Raw genomic sequence first — 23,371 nt, 5'->3', positions numbered from 1 at the left:
AGAGTAGGAATAGCCTGGATGTTAGGCAGTTCGGGGGAGAAATTTGTGGGGCGGTAAATTTTGAATTCGTGAAAAATTAGCGGCAGGCGCTAATGAATCTGAGGTTCCCTTAAATTGGCTGCTAGCGCTCCAGGAGAGAGCTGGAGCGCTAAATCAAGCGCTAATGACCTCATTAGGCTGCTACAGGGGCGCTACCAGCAGATCGCTAATAAATTTCAGGTGCAATGCAATCGGGGATGATCCTTCACACTGGCTTCTTCCAGCTCTTAAAGGGGAGGTTGCATCATTGTGCAGATCCTCATTATCAGCAGTGCTTGCTGTGAAGGCGACCTGCAAGGAACTCAATCCCCTGATCGTGATGGCTGATCCCACTCCCAGGGAGAGAGCTCGTCGTTTCACGGCCAAGGCATTGGAGGCATTGGTCGTGGGAGTGGAGCAAAGGAGGGCAGTGCTGTTCCCGGATACTGGAAGGAGGCCATTGCCCCAGGTCTTCAGGGCAATGTGGAGGGAAGTGACCCAGGAGGTCTCGGCCAGTTGTGTGGGCGAACGCAGCCTGACACAGTGCAGGAGGAAATTCAACGACCTCACTCGGGTGGTCAAGGTGAGTACATGCTTCAACAGTTCCTACATACCATCATCTGAACCTCAGCCTGTACACACTGCACAAACCACCACACCCCCACCACTCACCCACCAAGTATCTCCACCTACTTAAACTCACAACCACATCTCACACCTTGCCTACAATCACAGCTATTCAACTACGGCAGGCATATCTCCCAAACACATAGCTGAACTCTGACTCAAACACATTCGATTCTCTTGCAGGCCAAGATGGCCCACAATAGGAGGGAGCAGCAGAGAACAGGCGGGGGTGATGTGCAGCTCCAGCAGCTCTCAGACCTGGAGGAGTGAGTGCTGCGACTCATTGGGCAGCAGATGGTGGGCACCATGGCCATCGGGAACGTCGACCCCCTTGGGGGCAACAACGGTATTTTCATTTCCTCTCCTTCTCTCATCCTACTTCCCCCTCACACCACAAGCCTTTCCCACTTTCCATCTCCTGTTACTGTCTGCATTCCTGCTCCCTTCCTGCCCCCCTGCTCTCACCTTAACGCGAGTCTTGTGCCTTTATGCTATCAGAGAATCAGAAACCAGATGACCAGCCTATCCCTGAGTCTCCCACTGAGAGTGAGGAAGGAGAAGAGGAGAAGGAGCAAAGCACCGCGTCACTGCATCTCTCACCCACAGGCGCCACCTCAGATACTGGCACTACGCGATCTTTAGAAGCAGGTTTAGTAGAAGGGTCTGCACTGGGTGATGCAGCGGGGACAAGTGGGCTGCAGCAAGGCCAGGGGGAAAGGGTAGCTTGGGAGCCAGCTCGCCGGAGAGTGAGTTCGCGCGCGAGTTCTGCTGCACAGGACTGAGATGAGGACCTCGATGGAGAGGCGTTCACAAGAAGGGTGATGGCCATGCACACCGAGATGATAGTCTGTCAGCAATGGTAAGGAGTGTGGAGGAGTCCGCCTCCAACATTGCACAGAGCTCTGTGCACACCATGCAGTTTGCCAAGGATGGTAGACTCCCTGAGAGACCGTGGGGCCCCAGACCTCATGCCGCGTGTCATGGGCAATGTGGCAGCATCTATTGCAGCACAGGCGGAAGCCACACAACGTCTTAGTGCTGTAATGCAGTCAATGGTTGCTGCCATCCAGTCTCAGACTGCTCTTATGTAGTCTCTGTTTGATGCCACAAAAGCTCTGACTGCTGCCGTCATCGCTGGGATCACCACAGTCCACTGGGGATCTCACGGTGTCGCAGCAGCCCAGCAATCTGTGCTTCAGCAGATTGGTGGGGATGCTGAGGTGCTGCCCCGGGGGAGTGGCAGTGTGTCAATGGAGCAGGAACCTGCTGTCCTCTCTCAGGATGACAGCATTCCTGCTCCCACCACTGCCACTCCGCCATTGCCGTTGCCTGTCCTCCAGCCAGCCCAGACTGCTGTCACCCAGCCTGAGGTGGCGCAGTGTACAGCCGGGCCTTCCAGGCCCAGAGCTGGTCAAGGGCGTCCTGCAAGGCCATCTGTAGTTTCTGTCACTGACACTCAGCAGCCTTCCACCAGCCCTGCTGCAGCCACTGGGGAGACACTAGGTAGGAGCACTAGATTAGGAAAATGCACTGCAAAGAGGGCAAGTAAGGGTTTGCACAAGGGCCATTTGTTAATATTGTTGTTGTATACATGTGGTTACTGATTGTGTATAAATTTATTATTGGAATGTTGCAGAAATGGTGCTGCGTCTCATTTCAGCTCTGGTATGGAATGAGAAATTGATGGAAGGATGGGGACTGGGTGAGCAACCGGGAAGTGGCCTCGATTTCATTGGAACCACAGTCTGATCAGGCGGTCATGGGCCGCCCTTCCACAAGGCCGATGGAGTGGCTGCCTCCTCCGTTGCAGCTGTTGGTGCTCCTGTTCCTCCTCCTCCCTCTCATCCTCCTCCTCCTCCTCCTTCTCCTCCTCGTCCACCTCCTCCTCCTCCTTCTCAACCTCGTCCTCCTCCTCCTTCTCCTCCTCGTCCTCGTCCACCACCTCCTCCTCCTCCTCCTCCTCCTTCTCATCCTCGTCCTCCTCCTCCTCCTCCTTCTCATCCTCCTCCTCACTCTCCTCCTCCTCCTCCTTCTCCTCTTCATCCTCCTCCTCCCCCTCCTTCTCCTCCTCATCCTCCTCCCCCTCCTCGTCCTCCTCCTCCTCCTCCTTCTCCTCCTCGTCCTCCTCCTCCTCCTCCTTCTCCTCCTCGTCCTCCTCCTCCTCCTTCTCCTCCTCATCCTCCTCCTCCTCCTTCTCCTCCTTGTCCTCCTCCTCCTCCTCCTTCTCAACCTCGTCCTCCTCCTCCTTCTCCTCCTCGTCCTCGTCCACCTCCTCCTCCTCCTTCTCATCCCCGTCCTCCTCATCCTCCTCCTCCTCCTCCTCGTCCTCCCTCCTCCTCCTTCTCCTCCTCGTCCTCCTCCTCCTTCTCCTCCTCCTTCTCCTCCACCTCCTTCTTCTCATCCTCATCCTCCTCCTCCTTCTCATCCTCATCCTCCTCCTCCTCTTCCTCCTTCTTCTCCTTCTCATCCTCCTTCTCCTCCACCTCCTCCTCCTTCTCCTCCTCATCCTCCTCCTCCTCCTTCTCCTCCTCATCCTCCTCCTTCTCCTACTCCTCCACCTCCTCCTCCTTCTCATCCTCATCCTCCTCCTTCTCATCCTCATCCTCCTCCTCCTCCCTCTCCTCCGCCTTCTCCTCCACCTCCTCCTCCTTCTCATCCTTGTCCTCCTCCTCCTTCTCATCCTCCTCCTTCTCCTCCTCCTTCTCCTCCACCTCCTCCTCCTTCTCATCCTCGTCCTCCTTCTCGTCCTCCTCCTCCTTCTCATCCTCCTTCTCATCCTCCTCCTTCTCCTCCACCTCCTCCTCTGTCTTATCCTCATCCTCCTCCGCCTTCTCCTCCTCCTTCTCCTCCTCCTTCTCATCCTCCTCCTTCTCCTCGTCCTTCTCCTCATCCTCCTTCTCCTCCTCCTCCTTCTCGTCCTCCTCCTCCTTCTCATCCTCCTTCTCATCCTCCTCCTCCTCCTTCTCCTCCTCCTCCTCCTTCTCATCCTCATCCTCCGCCTCCTCCTCCTTCTCGTCAACCTCCTCCTCCTCCTTCTCATCCTTGTCCTCCTCCTCCTTCTCATCCTCATCCTCGTCCTCGTCTTCCTTCTCATCCTCGTCCTCGTCCACCTTCTCATTCTCCTTCTCCTCCTCCTCCTCCTCTTCCTCCTCCTGAGGTGGTGCAGCTATGCCTGGTGGCAATGGCTGCGCCCTCATGATTGTCAAGTTGTGCAGCTTGCAGCAGATGACGATGAAAAAAAGAGAGAGACCGAGTACTGGAGGGCTCCTCCTGAATGGTCAAGGCAACGGAACCGTTGCTTGAGCAACCTGATGGTCTGCTCGATGATGTTCCTGGTGGCAACATGGCTCTCATTATATGAGTGCTGAGCAGAAGTGTTGGGGTTGCGGAGGGAAGTCATGAGCCAGGTGGAGAGCGGATAGCCCTTGTATCCCAGCAGCCAGCCGCAAGCTTGATGTGGCGGCTGGAACAGATCTGGCACACCGGTCTGGTGCAGGATGAAGGCATCATGGCTGCTGCCAGGATAGCGGGCATTGACGGTGAGGATGCGCTGTGTGTGGTCGCACACCAACTGCACATTAAGTGAGTGGTAGCCTTTGCAGTTACGGAATACCTCAGGATTGTTAGGAGGTGCCCGCAAAGCGATGTGGGTACAGTCAATGGCGCCCTGCACCATGGGGAAGACTGTTATCCTGGCAAAGCCACATGCACGCTCGTCCTGCTTCTCTCTGGTCATGGGGAAGGAAATGTAGTCCCTTTTCCTACTGTAGAGAGCATCTGTGACCTCGCAGATGCAGCAAAAGCTGGTAGTCCCGTTAGCGCCCCAGGAGGTGCTAACGGGAGGAGCTAAGGTGCCCAATTTCTCCCCCTTCTTTTCCTAGAGAAGTGAGCCTCTGGAATACATTACCGGCTGGTGTGGTGGGTGCTGACTCTCTGCCTGCCTTCACAAGGGAGCTAGACCGGTTACTTACTGGGGCAGATATTGCCTCAGATAGAAGGTAAGTGCCTTTATAGATAACACTTCGTCCATGGGATCACCTGGACCAGGATGATCACCTGAGGGGGTTGAGAGGAATTTTCCAGAGTATTTTTTTCCCTTGTTGGCCCTGGGTTTTTTCTCTTTTTTTGCCTCTCCCGGGGGATTACATGGCTGCCCGAGTGAGTAGGAGCTGGGGGTGGGTGGGGGTGGGTAGAAGTGTTTAGCCATGATGGTCAGGCCATCGTAGTATGAGGCAGGCTAGATGGACCACATGGTCTTTTCCTGCTTGTCAATTTCATATGTTCATATAATAAACAGGTCTTAATTGGCCTTCACAAGTTTGATACAAAAAAGTCCCATTAAAGACTTCGGGGGAGAAATTCAGTCGGTTGCGCCACCCGTTAGTGCCTTAAGAGGGCAATAAGTGGGGGCGCGAAGCCAGATAGCGCCCGAGCGCAGCGAGACCTGCGCCTCTCGCGAAATTGAGCGGATGTTTAGCGGCGGCACTAAACCGCAATGCCCGCTCAGCTGCGCACGCAGATCCTGACGTCATTTCAGAGTGCAACGCCCTTGGGGCGCCCCGGACCGGAAATTCAGTGGTGCCCCCCTCCTTTCCGCCTGTCACTCCCAACGACTGGTTGACTGGAACGGTTTCCCAGCCACTGTGGGGCTGGGGGGGCGCTATTTAAAGGGGGCTCTTCCTGGCTTCTTTGTGGTAGCCATTTTTGGACCACTCCTTCTGAGAGAGAGAGCGAGATTTGCAGAGAGACAAAGGGAGAGAGCTTTCTGCATTGAGTCAGCGCTCGCTGAGGTACTTTTGGCTTCTGACCAGAACTTTGTAGTTGCTTTGCTTTTTCACCGACATAACTTTGAGTGGCCACATACTATGGGGGCTGCAATGGGTGGGAACGTTGGGCTTCTCCATTACATTGAGAGGGCACAGAGATGCAGAGAGAGAGTGCCAATCATGGCCAGACGGAGGAGGACCAACAGGCATCGGCACACGAGACCTTACCGTCCCAGGGTTTTCCGCCAACAGTTCTCATACCTCAATATGTCTGAGGAGCAGTGTTTTCGGAGGCTGCGATTCAGCAAGGAGGTGGTCACTGAGCTCTGCCATCTGCTTCAGCCAGATCTGCAGCCTCAACTGAGGAGCAGGACGTCTCTGTCGGTGGCAGTGAAGGTAATAGTGGCTCTCAACTTCTATGCCACCGGCTCCTTTCAATCCGCTACTGGGGACATTGCCATTATCTCCCAGTTCACGGTACATTGCTGCATCTGTCAAGTCACGAATGCCCTCTTTAAAAGGAGACGTCAGTACATCTCCTTCCCCATGACCCCGGACAAGCAGCAAGAGCGCGCAATGGGCTTTGCAAGAATAGCGGGCTTCCCCATGGTCCAGGGCGCTATTGACTGCACGCATGTGGCTTTGCGGGCGCCGCAAGAGAATGTCGAGGATTACCACAACCAGAAGGGGTTCCATTCATTGAACGTCCAGCTGGTTTGTGACCACAGACAGCTGATGGTCGCTGTCAATACCCGCTTTCCAGGCAGCAGCCACGACGCCTTCATCCTGCACCAGACTTCTGTGGCAGACCTTTTCGAGGCCCCGGCTCACCCAGGAGGCTGGCTTCTCGGGGACAAGGGCTATCCTCTGTGCCCCTGGCTGATGACCCCGCTACATGCGCCCAGCACCCCTGCTGAAGAACGATACAATGAGAGCCATCAAGCTACCAGGAACATCGTTGAGCACACAATCGGCGTGCTCAAGCAACGGTTCCGCTGTCTGGACCATTCCGGAGGAGCCCTTCAGTACTCACCTGAGCGAGTCTCCCATTTCATTGTTGTGTGCTGCATGCTGCATAACCTGGCAATCCTCAGGACTCAGCCACTGCCACCAGACATTGGAGCACCAGCAGAGGAGGAGGAGGAGGAGGAGCAGCAGCACCAAGACGGGAGGGAGGCACAAAGTGCAAGGGCCGTCCGTCGGCGGCTTATAGCAAGTCGCTTCTAGGCCCCCTCTGAGGGAATGGCTTCTGCCATTCAAAGAACATGAATGGAACCATGCCGCAACCCCTAAGCCAGTCAAGGCAACAAATAGTTCAAAGAGCAAACATGCACATTCTGAATAAAGACACTTCTTTATTTAACAAACTATGTGCCCTTCCCGCATGACAAAGTAACAGAGAGAAACCCCCAAAAAACAGTCAGTCACATAACTGGCTCTCACAACCTGGAGACAACATTTTGCCACACCTCCTACTTTTTGCCCTTCGAGGGTGATCTGCTTTGCTTGCGAGATTGTCCCCTTCCCACCCTGCAGCTCCTCCACAATGGGACCCCAGTGGCTGCAGCAAGGCTGGGGGGAGGCTGCTGAGTGTCAGAAACTGAGACTGCAGATGCCCTTGAGGGACGGCCTGGACCAGCTCTGGGCCTGGAGGGCCCGGCTGCTGACTGCTCCAATCTGCATGGGTGGCACCAGTCTGTCCTACAGGTGGTGGCAGCTGCAGTGGAGAAGTGACAGTGCTGGCAGCAGGAATGCTGTCATCGTGAGAGAGGACAGCAACTCCCTGTTCGGCCGACACACTGGCACTCCCACGGGGCAGCACTGCAGCATGCGGAGCAATCTGCTGAAGCACAGATTGCTGGCCTGCTGCGGCGCGATGAGGGCCCCGGCGAATCCTGCCCGATCCAGCGAGGGTGGCAGCAGTCAGTGCTCGTGTGGCCTTAATCTGCGTCTGCATGAGACCAACCACTGACTGCATTGCAGCACTAAGCAATTGCGTGGCAGTCGTCTGTGCTGCGCCAAAGTCCTGGAGATTCCTTGCCTGTGCTGCGCCGAAGTCCTGGACAGTCCTTGCCAGTGACTCAATGGATTTGGGCATCCTTGCCACTGCAGCCATGAGCTCAGTGTGCCTGTGCTCCGCCTGGGTGCTCATTTCAGCGAGGAGCCGCACCTCTTCTGCACTCACTGTAGCAGGACTCGAGGCCAGACTCTTCCTCCGGGGAGAAAGCCGCCGAGCTTCCCTACCTCCCTCGCGTTGCTGCAGCCCGCTGGGTCCTGGAGCTTCACTCTCATCAGACCATTCCCCCCCCGCTCCCCTCCAGGGAAGACGAGTCCCCATTATGACCATGGGCTACCTTGGCTGAGGGTGGCACTGATGGTCCGGCTTCCTCCTCCTCATCGCCTTCAGAATCATTCACCGTGGCAGCTTGAGGGCCCGCCTCCTCACCTGGCGAATCAGCATCTGAAAGCAGGGAGGTACAAGAGTGGCTTTAGCGTGAGGACAGGGTGGCAGCAAGGGAGGCATGAGTGCTGCAATGTGCTGATTTGGCTCGAAGATGGCAAAGGATGCTGGTGTGAGGAACAAGTGGAAGGAGAGAGGTTAAAAAGGTGATGATGACCTTACCATTGTTGTCCATAACAGGGTCGGCATCTCCAGTGGCGACAGGGCCAATCATCCGGCCTGCCATAATCCGCTGGACTCGCTGCTCCAGATCGGTCAGAGCTTGAAGGTGAGGCCAGCCTCCCCCAGTCTGTTGCTGCTGCCTCCTGTTATGCGCCAGCTTGCCCTGCAAGAGAAAGGATGGGCTCTGAGTACAGTGTGCAGCCCTGATCTTGGCTGCAATGCCTCCCATGGTCGATAGCCCTTACAGTGTGTAAAGTGCTGAAAGTGCATGTGAGTTTCCTGAAAGGGCCATAGGTGCTGGATGAGGGCTGGGCATTGGGGCTTTCAGGACCCTTTGACCATAAAGTGAGATCGACATGCAGGGATGAAGAGGATTCTGAAAAGGGCACTCACCCTGATGACCCGAGTGAGGTCGTTGAACTTCTTCCTGCATTGCACAGGGGTCCTAGGCACCATGCTGCTGGAGGTCACTCTGTGAGCCACCTCCCTCCAAGCTTTTCGATATTCGCTGGGCAGCGGCCTCCTGCCACTGTCCGTGTACAGGAGAGATCGCCTGCGCTCCACCGCACCAACCAGAACCTCCAAGGTCCCCTCGTTGAACCGCTGCGCTCGCTCCCTGGCCCTCTCCATGGTCCTTGGCTTAAGGATGTGGCAACAGGTCTGTCCAGGGCGAGATTCAGCACTCCGAAGCGCAGGATGTGGCTGCAATTCCAGATCGACCCTCCCCTTTAAGAGCTGACCGGCGCCAGCGTGTCTGTGTCCAATCGCTAACTGGCCGCACCTGCGCTGCGCCCACCCTCGGAGGTAGCGCCTCGCTCCTCCGGCTTAGCGCCTTAAGACAGTCGTGCAGCGCCTGTTTTAGCGCTCCAAGCACCTCCTGAGGCGAAGCAGGCCAATTTACCAGTAGGTGGCGATAATTTGCGCCGGGCGCAAAATTTCGCGCCTGCCCGATACTTACACCCCAAACGGGGCGATACTGAATTTCTCCCCCTTCATCTCCTATTTTGAATCGATGGAGAAATATAACTTTTCTCCATTGCAGTAGTTGCTGCTTTGACTCCACTGCTAAAGATGCTAAAGACCCAGTGGAGAAGTAACCTCAGTTGATATTGTTTATGGGATGAAAGACTTCACTTACGTGGCGAGACTAGAGAAGCTGGGATTGTTCTTAGAGCTGAGAAGATTAAAGGAAGATTTGATAAAGGTGTTCAAAATCATGAAGGGTTTTGATAGAGTAAATTAGGAGAAACTTTTGACACTGGTTGAAGGGTCGGCAACCAGAGGACACAGATTTAAGGTAATTGGCAAAACAGACAAAGGGGAGATGTGGATAATTTTTTTTAGCAGGAAATTATTATGGCTTGGAATGCACTGCCTGAAAGGGTGGTGGAAGCAAATTCAATAGTAACTTTCAAAAGTGAATTGGATAAACACTTGGAGAGAAAATTTCAAGGCTATGGGGAAAGAGCAGGGGAGTGGGACTAATTGGATTGTTCTTTTGGCACAGGCATAATGGGCCAAATGGCCTCCTCTGTGCTGTAAGGTTGTATGATTCTCTGTACTTTTGAAAAATGTGTAACAGAAGCACTGAGTTATACTGCCAATTGCTCACCTCTGTACACAGCCGAAGTAAAGCTCTGTACAAGCATACTTAAAAACATATGTTGAGCTCCGTTGATTGACTTCCAACTACCAGTAAAATCTTTAATGCTATTTTTAGCAGTGAATTACTGGGGAGTTCACCTTGCACTGTATCATACCCTATACAGTCTTGATTATATCTTATAAAATACACTTGGAAGAGTCATTTCAGAATTTCTACAACCTCTGAAACCATCCTTGTCAACACATGCTCTTATGTGGTCTGCCCAGAAGCCGCAAAGTGCCTGTAATTTACTGTAAGAACTCCCAAATCCAATAATACACATTCCAACAATCTTCAAATGTCTCCTGCTGTTGAGTAACATCTCATTATAATGTTGTAGTGGATCTATAACAGAAGAAACCAAATACTCAGTTGAGTAGATTGACTGCCATTGCTGCTGGGTGGTGGCCTTATTTTAGGAAGCCATCTTATTATTGGCATTTTTAATAACACACACTTGCAACTGCATTTGCTTCTGAAATCTGAAAACAAAGCACCCGTTATGATCAGTCTTTAGCAGCACAGTTCTTTGACAATTTATAGGAGAAGAAAAAGGTGTAGCTATTCATTTGCAATTTTTACATAACTTCTATTATTGTAGAAGAAAATAAACATTCGCTGCAGGGATGTTAAACACTTAAAGTATCATTTTAATGTCAGCATTCATATCCAATTGGCACTGAACCAGAAACTGACCCTTACTATGCAATGTGTATTGTTTTTAGTCATCACAGTACACTATAGATGGTCGGTGGAGCCCTTCATAAAACACAGATCGTTGTTGTCAGTGTTGTGAAATATAAACCAGCCTGGCAAAATTTTCTTAAACTAATTGTAGGGAAGCACTTTTGCTGCATGCAAACATTCCTCAGACCCATGCTCAGCTCTGCGCTGTCATTCCACTCATTGCAACATGCTCAAACAATTTCTGTTATTATCAGAAAGCCTTTTTGGCTGAGTGGTAACGTTGTAAATATTTTTTACTGTTAGTTGCCGATTGCATCCTCTATTGCCAGGATCATAATTTGTTACTGTTCATTCTCCATTCACAAAACTATATTCCCTGTGTGTGGAACCTTTCTCGGCAAAATTGTGTTATGGAGGCAGAAAGTCCCATCCTGTGGAATTTCAGGGTATTTCTGTCCATGGGATTACTCTGCATTGCTAGTCAGGAATTCCTCCTGGTGATGGCTGACTCAAAATATCATCATAGAATCATACAGCACAGAAGGAGGTCATTTAACCCATCGTGCCTGTGCCGACTCTCTGAAAAAGCTGCCAATTAGTCTCACTCTCCTGCTCTTTCCCCATAGCTCTGCAAATTTTTCCTTTTTAAGTAGAGATCCAATTCCCTTTTAAAAGTTACTATTCAATCTGTTTCCACCACACTTTCAGGCAGTGCATTCCAGATCACAACAACTCGCTGTGTAAAAAAAAAAGTCTCCTCATCTCTCCCCTGGCTTTTTTGCCAATTATGTTAAATCTGTGCCCTCTGGCTACTGACCCTCCTGCCAGTGGAAACAGTTTCTCTCTAATTATTCTATCAAAACACCTCATAATTTTGAACACCTCTATTAAATCCCCCCTTAATCTTCTCTGCTTGAAGGAGAACATTTCCAGATTCTCTAATATCTCCAGATCACTGAAACTCCTCATCCCTGGTACCATTCTAATGAATCTCCTCTGCACATAATGGCCCAGAAATTCGGGTCCCAACGCGTGAGTACGCACGGGGAACTCACGCGTGGACCCGATGGAAGTGCCGGTTTCTTGCATGCACTACGCATGCGCGGGAAACCGGCACTTCCGATCCTCTGAACGAAGGGGTTCAGAGGTCGAAAGCGTGCGCGCGGGAGTCTGCGCATGCGCTTTGAACTTACATTTTTTTTACAGGTTTTTCCATGAGGGTAAGTCTTTAGATTTTAGAAATGTAAAAACCAGGTGTAAGGACTGCATTTTAAAAGGTAAGTGGTCAATTAATTAAAATTAAAACATTTTTTCCACAGGTTTGTAAGTTTATTTTTAGCCCCGTTTTTTTATAAAATTATTTTTTTCAAAAATTTAAATTATTGTTTTAAATCGTTATTTAATGTAATTTATAGTTTATTTAATTTTTTTTAAAATTTATTTGAAGGTTAACTACTGTTTTGGGCCCTCAGCATTCATACGTTTTGACAGGTCTTTCTGTCAATCTTATGAATGGGCTTTTCCCTCCTCCGATTGGCTGCCCATGGCTCACGTGATCCCAGGGGACGCATTGCACTAACTACACCCCTGGGACACGCAAGCACAGCACGCCGGCCTCTGGGCCAGGCACCGGAGAGGAATTCTACGCAGGCCCAGAGCTCAACTGCCGGCGCGCTAGGTAAGTGTAGGTCGGGGGCTTGCACCTGCGGGAAGCCCCCGACCCGAATTTCTGGGCCATTATAACCTTGTTTACTACTTGCCAGGAACCATTATACTGGGAGGGTATGAACATCACCAGCATGATACAGGATCAGTAACACATGGTTCACTGTGTTGTGTGTTTGCTAAGGACAATCTCCAAAAGTTTGTATTTTATAGCAAAAAAATGTATGCTTATAAAACTTGATAGACTTTCTTGGAGTTTTCAGTTCCACCTCTAAAAATGAGGGGTGTAGAAAGATTCGATGAAGGTGATCTCCCATGTAACTTTCATCGGAGGTTGTCACTCGGAAGCGACTGAAAATAATGACAAGGATTTCAGACTGCCTCTGTTGTGTATGTACCTTTAAGAGAATAACTGGTCTCAGACTGCAGTACCGGCAGTGACCACCCCTGTATAAAAGGCGCTAGAGAGCCTCTGTTGTTTAGTTGCGTTATGGACTTCCACCAGTAAACATCTGTTGTTTTCACTCCTGCTAGTCTGTGTCTAAATCATTCACGGACTTAACACTGGCGACGAGGAAGAAACGAACTCACCTGCAACTCAGCAGCAGCTCCAACGACGTTGAAGGTCGGAGCCAGAAAAAAAAAAAGAGGCCATTGAAACTCGAGAAACGGGCGTCGACCGTCAATCATCGAGTTCAAAACTTGCAGGAGCGACTGTCCAGAGCCAGGCTGGGTTCCTCGGTCCGTGGTTTCCCAGCTAATCGGACTGGTGGCAGGTAGTGCTCTGATCCTTCCTGGGCTGCAACGGGGCCGGGCAGCGAGTCGGGAAGCAAGGAGAGAGAGAGAGGGTGGAGCATACAGGGCGCGGCCGGTGTTTCGAAGCTGGGCAGCGTTCGGACCTCAGAAGAGGGAGGGAAGTGTCCCAGAGGGTCCGCTCCACGACAGGAAGATAATAAAAGAAAACGAATTAATATTTAACGCGCAGGAAACCGTGGAAAGCAGCGCTAACAACAGCGGGGAAGAAGACAAAGCGCGGGAGGCGCCATTTTGTTAAATCGGGGAAGAAGGCAAAGCGCGGGAGACGCCATTTTAGATTTGCAAGATGCCGAAGACTGGCTGTATCACTGCTTTTGATAATACATTAGAGGACTGGACCACGTATGTGGAAAGAGTCGAGGTATATTTCGAGGCAAATGAAATAGCGGAGGGGAAAAAGGCATCAATATTGCTAAACGTAATGGGCGCTAGAACGTACAGCCTATTGCAGGATCTGATTACTCCAGCCAAACCGAAGGCGAAGAGTTTTAACGAAATTGTTGCTGTTCTACAGGAGCACTTAAACCCTGCACCGCTGTTGATAGCAGAAAGATTTAAATTCCACAGGAGAACTCAGCACAAAGATGAGAGCAATGCTGAGTATCTTACGGAACTACGCAAGCTATCACAGCACTGCCAGTTCGGAGCAGGACTGGCAGATACCCTACGGGACAAATTTGTCTGTGGACTCCTGAGTGAAGGAACACAGAAGAAGTTACTCGCAGAAAAAGAGCTGACGCTAGATAAGGCTTTCAGCGTGGCAGTATCGTATGAAGCAGCAGCCAGGGGAGCTGCAGAAATTCAACAAAAACCACAGGAATACGGCACCCACGAAATGACACGGGGATTTGCAAAATGTTATCGCTGCGGCAGAACTAACCATGACCAGAAGGACTGCTGGTCCAAAGACAAAATATGCAGACAATGCAGGAAGATTGGACACATTGCACAAGTTTGTAGGTCTGGGAAGAAGACCAGCGACAACAAAAAGGCTACTAAGGAACCGTACAAGAAAGTACAAAAGATGACGGACAGTAGTTCCGAAGACCAGATGAGCGATAGTGAATCCGGAATCTCAAACTTCACAATGTAATCGCAAAAGAGGATCACCGAACCATTTGGGTCACTCTCACGATAGCAGGGTCCCAAGTTAAAATGGAATTGGATACAGGATCAGCGCTAACCATCATGAATCGACGAGACTACGAGCGGCTATTTTCACACATACCCTTGAGAGAGACATCCATCGTCTTGATGATGTATACGGGGCAAAAATATACCCCAGAGGAAAAATAAGGGTGCCTGTCGAATACAATGGCAAGAAAATACGGAAATTGTATCTCTACATACTGCCAAATGGTGGACCACTGTTATTGGGGCGGGAATGGATCAGGAAGATAAACTTAGATTGGCATTCCATTCATGCAATGACGGTGGACAGTAAAAAAGATGAAGACGTCACTCCTGGACGATTGTCAACAATCTTAGCTAACGCCAAAGAGGTATTTCAACAAGAACTGGGCACGCTTAAAGGTGTAACCGCCTCGATAAAAATAGAAGAGAATGCAGTTCCCAAGTTTTTCAAAGCGAGACCGGTACCATATGCAATTCGCCCAGCCGTCGAGGCAGAGCTGGAGAATCTGGAGAAGGCGGGCGTGTTGCCTAAGGTCGACTGGAGCGAGTGGGTGACACCCATCGTTCCTGTCATGAAGAAAACGTTAACCAATAAGTCCGGAGAGCCAAGGAAGATTCGCATCTGTGGGGATTTCAAGGTGACGGTGAACCCTGTCCTTCGCACAGTACAATATCCTCTTCCAAGGATAGAAGACATCTTCGCCTCGCTGTCTGGAGGGAAGCGTTTTACAAAAATTGAACTAGCACAAGCATATTTGCAGATGGAGGTTGAGGAGTCCTCTGGGAAGTATCTCACGATAAACACTCACAAAGGTCTTTACCAGTATCATCGATTGGTATTCGGAGTAGCATCGGCTCCGGCGATATGGCAAAGAGCGATGGAACAAGTCCTGCAAGGGATTCCGGGGACTCAGTGTTACTTGGACGACATCCTTGTAACAGGTGAAGATGACAGTGAACACCTTAACAACCTAGAACAGGTGCTCACTAGACTACGGGAACATGGGCTGCGAGCCAACCGCCCCAAGTGTGAATTTTTTAAGAAACAGATATCATATTGTGGTCACGTGATTGATGAAGAGGGGTTACATAAGTCCCCTGACAAAATTAAAGCGGTTGTTAAGGCCCCAGCGCCTGAAAATGTGTCGCAGTTGAGGTCATTCCTCGGGTTGGTGAATTACTATCATAAGTTTTTGCCGAATTTGTCGCCAATTCTGCACCCACTGAATGCCCTGCTACGAACGGGGGTAGCATGGAAATGGAGCGATGATTGTAAGCGTGCTTTTCAGAAGAGTAAGGACTTAATCACTTCAAAGGAAGTATTGGCTCACTACAACCCAGCACTGCCAATCAGGCTGGCGTGTGATGCGTCTCCCTACGGCATTGGGGCGGTACTGTCACATAAATTCCTTGATGGTTCGGAGAGGCCGATAGCTTTTGCGTCACGCTCGTTAACTTCTGCCGAGCGTAACTACGCCCAGATTGACAGAGAGGCCCTCAGCCTAGTGTGGGGGGTGAAGAAGTTCAATCACTATCTGCATGGTCAAAAATTTACTCTACTAACCGATCATCAACCTCTTGTCTCCATTTTCAACCCTCAGAAGGGCGTACCGATAATGACAGCACAACGGCTGCAGAGATGGTCCCTTTTCCTAGGGGCACACCAATATGACATCGAGTACAAAGGAACTAAACAGCATGGAAATGCTGATGGATTGTCACGTCTACCGTTGCCGACGGTGGAAGAAGAAGACCTTGCAGTGGATCCAATGGAGTTATTCCACTCGACCATAGTCGAATGTCTCCCTGTGACGAATGCAAACATAGAAAAGGAAACACGGAATGACCCGACACTATCACGGGTCTATGATTTAACGGTGAAGGGATGGCCAGCACATGGCGAACCACTGCTGCCAGCATTCTCGCCAAGAAGAGAACAGCTGTCAGTGTGCAGAGGAACCTTGATGTGTGGATCCAGAGTAGTAATTCCACCTAAGTTGACGGATAGAGTGCTCAATGAGCTTCATGAGGGTCATCTGGGTGGCGTAAAAATGAAGAGCTTAGCCAGAGTGTTTGTGTGGTGGCCGGGAATCGATGGAGAAATCGAAGAGATGACCAAGAGCTGTGCAGGATGCCAGAAGGTCCAAAACGCCCCACCACAAGCTCCTCTGCATCCATGGGAGTGGCCCTCATCTCCATGGCAAAGGGTGCACATTGATTTTGCTGGTCCCTTCATGGACTCAATGTTTTTAATTGCGGTGGATGCACATTCAAAGTGGCCAGAGGTAATAAAAATGTCCTCAACCACCACGGAAAAAACTATCACAGTTTTACGAACCATATTCGCCAGGAATGGGCTGCCTGAACAGATTTGCTCTGACAATGGACCACAGTTTGTGTCTGAAGAGTTCCGGAGGTTCTTAAAGAACAATGGTGTTAAGCATTACACATCTGCCCCATATCATCCAGCCACTAATGGATTGGCCGAGAGGTTTGTCCAAACATTCAAGAAGGCTATCAAGGCAATGTGTAATGAAGATATACCCCTACAACACAAGGTGGACAACTTCTTGTTTGCCTACCGGAATGCGACACATGCGGTTACCAACCAAACTCCAGCCATGATGTTTTTCAATCGAAGACTACGATGCCGCTTGGATTTGGTTAAGCCAAACGTCCGAAGAGATGTGGAGAACAGGCAGTTTCAGAATATGAATGAAAGGCCGACCAGGAGTTTTAAGGTAGGTCAACCAGTTTTGACCCGGGACTACCGCACTGAGAAATGGCAGCCAGGAACGATTTGTACACGACAAGGACCTCTCATGTATACCGTGGACGTTGGGGAGAGCATTGTAAGACGACATGCTGACCAGATTCTAGAGTCACTGGAAAATGTCAACTCCACACCACGATCTGATACACCTGGTAATGAAATCGACGTTCCAATTGCAGCTACCGCAGACCCGGTAATATTGGAAGCAGATGAACCAAACAACGACATTGATTCCGACTCAACATTGCCAGAAGAACCTGATACCCCAAAGAGGCGTTATCCAGACAGAATCAGGAAGCCTCCTCAAAGACTGAACTTATAATTGCTTAAACTTAACCAATGTATCTAGCAACAGTAATTGTGATTGTAATTCGTTATCATTAGTTGTTAAATGAATGTTATGTACTGTTTATCTAAAAGGGGAGGAATTGTTGTGTATGTACCTTTAAGAGAATAACTGGTCTCAGACTGCAGTACCGGCAGTGACCACCCCTGTATAAAAGGCGCTAGAGAGCCTCTGTTGTTTAGTTGCATTATGGACTTCCACCAGTAAACATCTGTTGTTTTCACTCCTGCTAGTCTGCGTCTAAATCATTCATGGACTTAACAGCCTCTTTTTGGGGTTTTGAAACAGTCTCCAAATTATAGTAAATTTGATGTTATAGGCGAGGGCCTAAACAGCATACTCCCCTGCCCATTATTGGAATTGTGATGCAGTTGTCCGCTTTATCCCCAAATTTTATTTATTTGTTCCTGGGATGTGGGCGTCGCTGGCAAGGCCAGTGTTTATTGCCCATCCCTCATTACCCTTGAGAAGGTGGTGGTGAACTGCCTTCTTCAACCGCTGTAGTCTGTGTGGTGAAGGTACGCCCATACTGCTATTAGGGAGGGAGTTCCAGGATTTTGACCCAACGACGATGAAGGATCTGCGATATACTTTCAATTCAGGATGGTGTGTGACTTGGAGGGGAACTTGGAGGTGGTGGTGTTCCCATGCTCCTGCTGCCCTTGTCCTTCTAGGGCGTAGAGAGCGCAGGTTTGGGAGGTGATGCCGAAGAAGCCTTGGCGAGTTGCTGCGGTGCATGGTGCACACTGCAGCCACGGTACGCCGGTGGTGGAGGGAGTGAATGTTTAAGGTGGTGGATGGGATGCCAATCAAGCGGGCTGTTTTGTCTTGGATGGTGTCGAGCTTCTTGAGTGTTGTTGGAGCTGCACTCATCCAGGCAAGCAGAGTGTATTCCATCACACTCCTTACTTGTGCCTTGTAGATGGTACCATGGAGGGAGTGCAGCGAAGATTCACCAGGCTGATACCTGGGATGGCAGGAATGATGTATGAGGAGAGATTGTGTCGATTGGGCTTATACTCACTGGAGTTTAGAAGATTGAGAGGGGATCTCATCGAAACCTATAAAATTCTGTCAGGTCTGGACAGACTAGATGCAGGAAGGATGTTTCTGATGGCCGGGGAGTCCAGAACCAGGGGTCATAGTCTAAGGATAAGGGGTAAGCCATTTAGGACTGAGATGAGGAGGAATTTCTTCACCCAGACAGTGGTGAACCTGTGGAATTCTCTGCCAAAGAGGGCGGTGGAGGCCAGGCCATTAAATATATTCAAGAGAGAATTGGATATATTTCTTGAGGCTAAAGGGATCAAGGGATATGGGGAGAAGGCAGGGACAGGGTACTGAATTTGGATGATCAGCCATGATCTCATTGAATGGCGGAGCAGGCTCGAAGGGCCGAATGGCCTACTCCTGCTCCTATCTTCTATGTTTCTATGTTTCTATGAAAGGCTTTGGGAAGTCAGGAGGTGAGTCACTCGCCACAGAATACCCAGCCTCTGACCTGCTCTTGTTGCCATAGTATTTATATGGCTGGTCCAGTTAAGTTTCTGGTCAATGATGACCCCCAGGATATTGATGGTGGGCGATTCGGGAGGTGGTCAGATGCTCGCTTGTTGGAAATAGTCATTGCCTGGCACTTGTGTGGCGCGAATGTTACTTGCCACTTATCAGCCCAAGCCTGAATGTCGTCCAGGTCTTGCTACACGTGGGCATGGACTGCTTCATTTTCTGAGAAGTAGCGAATGGAACTGAACACTGTGCAATCATCAGCGAACATCCCCACTTCTGACCTTATGATGGAGGAAAGGTCATTGATGAAACAGCTGAAGACAGTTGGGCCTTGGGCACTGGCCCTGAGGAACTCCTGCAGTGATGTCCTGGGGCTGAGATGATTGACCTCCAACCACCACAACAATCTTCCTTTGTGCTAGGTATCACTCCAGCCCATGGAGAGTTTTCCCTCGATTCCCATTGTTTTAAATTTTACTAGGGCTCCTTGATGTCACACTCAGTCAAATGCTGTCTTGATGTCAAGGGCAGTCACTCTTACCTCACCTCTGGGATTCAGTTCTTTTGTCCATCTTTGGACCAAGGCTGTAATGAGGCCTGGAGCCGAGTGGTCCTGGCAGAACCCAAACTGAGCATCGGTGAGCAGGTTCTTTGAGGAGGTAATGAGCAGGGTGGATAAAGGGGAACTAGTAGATGTAGTGTATTTGGATTTCCAAAAGGCATTCGACAAGGTGCCACATAAAAGGTTGCTGCATAAGATAAGAGCTCATGGTGCTGGGGGTAATTTATTAGATTGGATAGAGGATTGGCTAACTAACAGAAAACAGAGAGTCGGAATAATTGGGACTTTTCAGGATGGCAATCTGTAACTAGTGGGGTGCCACAGGGATCAGTGCTGGGGCCTCAACTATTTACAATCTATATTAATGACTTGGATGAAGTCATTGTAGCCAAATTTGCAGACGATACAAAGATAGGTGGGAAAGCAACTTGTAAGGAGGACATAAAGGGCTGGATTTTACCAGCCCTGAGGAGGCAGGTTTGGAGGTGGGTCTGCTGGAAAAATAAAAAAGAATGGGAGCGGGTCCCGAACCCACTTCCAACCCGCCTCCAACCAATCTTCCCAGGAATTGGGTCCCCGATTTGTGCATTTGAGACTTCCCATTTTGAGACTTCTGCTGCAGGCTTTCCGATGTCGAGGAACCCCGCCAGGGTAAGTGAGGCATGATGTGGGTTAGTTGTAATATTTGTGTGTAGATGACAGCTGCAGAAGTGGTGTGAAGGATGCAGTGGGACACTGGTGAGTATCAGAGGTAAGGAAATGTTGGGAAAGTCATTTTTAATGTGTTTAGATTTTTCTGTAGGTCACAAGCTGTTTGTGTGGCCTCACCTCATTGGGAAAAGTGACAGATCGCTTCCGTACCCTCACCTGCAGCTGTTTTATCCTAAGGAGAGAGTCATTGGAGAGCCTGGGTGAAGGGCTCACTTTTGTACAGTGATTGTCAGCGTTTGACAGTACCTCAATGCTGTCAAACACTGTCAAATCATCTGTCAAAAATAAATAGTTCATGTCCCTTTAAGAAAACCGGCAGATGAAGCGTCATCAACTAACGTCATTTGACATCAGCTTTCCCGTAGTTGGCCAGCAAGCCCGCAGGGCGGGCTTAACAAGGCCAATCAGAGGAAAATAGCGTCTGTGCATCGGACGTCGCTGGGGGCAGGACTAGAACCCGGAAAGCAGCAGTCCCGCCCCCAACTCGTCTCGGTAAGTAAAATCCAGCCCAAAGAGTCTGCAAAGGGATATAGATAGGTTAAGTGAGTGGGCAAGAATTTGGCAGATGGAGTATAATGTGGGAAAATGTGAGGTTATCTACTTTGTTAGGAAGAATAGAAAAGAAAAATATTATTTAAATGGAGAAAGACTACAGAATTCAGCGGTACAGAGGGATGTGGGTGTCCTCGTACATGAAACACAAAAAGTTAACATGCAGGTGCAGCAAGTAATTAGGAAGGCAAATGGAATGTTGGCCTTTATTTCAAGGGGGATAGAGTATAAAAGTAGGGAAGTCTTGCTACAACTGTATAGGGCACTGGTGAGACCATACCTAGAGTACTGCGTACAGTTTTGGTCCCCTTATTTAAGGAGGGATATACTTGCATTGAAGGCAGTTCAGAGAAGGTTCACTAGGTTGATTCCTGGGATGGAAGGCTTGTATTATGAGAAAAGGTTGAACAGGTTGGGCCGATACTCATTGGAGTTTAGAAGAATTAGAGGTGATCTTATTGAAACATATAAGATTCTGAGGGGGTTGGACAGGGTAGATGCTGAGAGGATGTTTCCCCTCGTGGGGGGATCTAGAATGAATAAGGGGTTGCCCATTTTAGACAGAGATGAGGAGGAATTTCTTCTCTCAGAGGGTCGTGAATCTTGGAATTCTTTATCCCAGAGAGCTGTGGAAGCTGAGTCATTGAATATATTCAAGGCTGAGATAGAAAGTCTTTTGAGCAACAGGAGAGTCAAGGGTTATGGGGAGCAGGCAGGAAAGTGGAGTTGAGGCCAAAATCGTATCAGCCATGATCTTATTGAATGGTGGAGCAGGCTCGAGGGACCGAATGGCCTGCTCCTGCTCCTATTTCTTATGTTCTTATGTAGCACTGTCCACAACACCTTCCATCATTTTGCTGATGATTGAGAGTAGACTGATGAAGCTGCAATTGGCTGGATTGGATTTTTCCTGCTTTTCGTGGACAGGACATACCTGGGCAGTTTTCCACATTGTCGGGTAGATGCCAGTGTTGTAGTTATACTGGAACAGCTTGTCTAGAGGCGCAGCTAGTTCTGGAGCACAAGTCTTCAGCATGACAGTCGGGATGTGGTCAGGCCCATAGCCTTTGCTGTATCCAGTGCACTCAGCTGTTTCTTTATATCACGTGGAGTGAATCGAATTGGCTGAAGACTGGCTTCTGTGATGGTGGTGACCTCAGTTTAAGGTCGATATGGATCATCCACTCAGCACTTCTGGCTGAAGATGGTTGCAAACAATTCAGCCTTGTCTTTTGCACTCACGTGCTGGGCTCCGCCATCATTGAGGATGGAGATATTCATGGAGCCTCCTCCTCCCGTTAGTTGTTTAATAGTCCACCACCATTCACGACTGGATGTGGCAGGACTGCAGAGCTTTGATCTAATCTGTTGGTTGTGGGATCGCTTAGCCCTGTCTATAGCATGCTGCTTCCGCTGTTTACCATGCATGTAGTCCTGTATTGCAGCTTCCCAGGTTGGCACCTCATTTTTAGGTACGCCTGGTGCTGCTCCTGGCATGCTCTTCTACACTCCTCATTGAACCAGGGTTGGTCGCATGGCTTGATAGTAATGGTAGAGTGGGGGATATGCCGGGCCATGAGGTTACAGATTGTGGTGGAATATAATTCTGCTGCTGCTGATGGCCCACAGCACCTCATGGATGCCCAGTTTTGAGCTGCTAGATCTGTTCTGAATCTATCCCATTTAGCACGGTGGTAGTGCCACACAACACGATGGAGGGTGTCCTCAGTGTGAAGAGGGGACTTTGTCTCCACAATGACTGTACGGTGGTCATTGCTACCAAAGCTGTCATGGACAGATGCATCTGCGACAGGTAGATTGGTGAGGACGAGGACAAAAGGTTTTTCCTCGTGTTGGTTCTCTCACCACCTGTCGCAGGCCCAGACTGACAGCTATTTCCTTCAGGACTCAGCCAGCTCAGTCAGTACTGGTGCCACCGAGCCACTCTTGGTGATGGACATTGAAGTCCCCCACCCAGAGTACATTCTGTGCCCTTGCTACGCTCGGTGCTTCTTTCAAGTTTTGTTCATCAGGAGTACTGATTCATCAGCTGATGGAGGACGGTAGGTGGTAATCAGCAGGAGGTTTCCTTGTCCGTGAGACTTTGTGGGATCCAGAGTCAATATTGAGGATTTCCAGGGCCGCTCCATCCCAACTATATGCCACTGTGCTGCCATCTCTGGTGGGTCTGTCCTGCTAGTGAAGGAGTCTGGGGCATTGGCTGAATGGTATGATTCTGTAAGCATGACTATGTCAGGCTGTTACTTGACTCGTCTGTGGGACAGCTCTCCCAATTTTGGCACAAGTCTCCGGATGTTAGTGAGGAGGACTTCTTTGGGTCGACTGTGCCATTGTTGTATCCGAAGCCGGTACCTAGGTCGATGCCAGGTGATCTGTCTAGTTTTATTCTTATTATTGTTTCGCATAGTGGTTTGTTACAATGGAGTGGCTTGCTAGGCCATTTCCGGGGGCAGTTAAGAGTCCCATATTGCTGTGGGTCTGGAGTCCACATATAGGCCAGGCCAGGTAAGGACGGCAGATTTACTTCCCTAGATCATTAGTCCAGGCCTCTGGATTACAAGTCCAGTAACATAACCACTATGCTACCATTCCCAATTGCAGCATTTATACATTTTTTTTGGCAGTGAACGCTTACCTATTTTTGCATTGACCAGATTACATGCTTTGCTTTCCCTGTGTGTTTCTGATTTGTGCTAAAGTCTTCAGTTTTCTACAGACTCTATCCTGCATTCTTTTTAATTGCTGCTGCATTACAAATTGAAGCTAATAAATCTGGGAAGAAGGGACTGCTTGGGCTGGATTTTGTCAGTGTGGGCGGGCTGGGGCATCAGGTGGGAATCGTGTCAGGACCCCGACTCCTAAGTGAAGTGTTGAAAAGTGCGATTTTCCCCTAACTGGCCAATTGATTTCCTGCAT

Source organism: Somniosus microcephalus, chromosome 7 (genome assembly GCF_052327205.1).
Source record: "Somniosus microcephalus isolate GS21.2 chromosome 7, FLI_Smic_1.0, whole genome shotgun sequence".
NCBI classification, from domain to species: domain Eukaryota; kingdom Metazoa; phylum Chordata; class Chondrichthyes; order Squaliformes; family Somniosidae; genus Somniosus; species Somniosus microcephalus.
Note: the sequence above shows the minus strand (reverse complement) of the source record.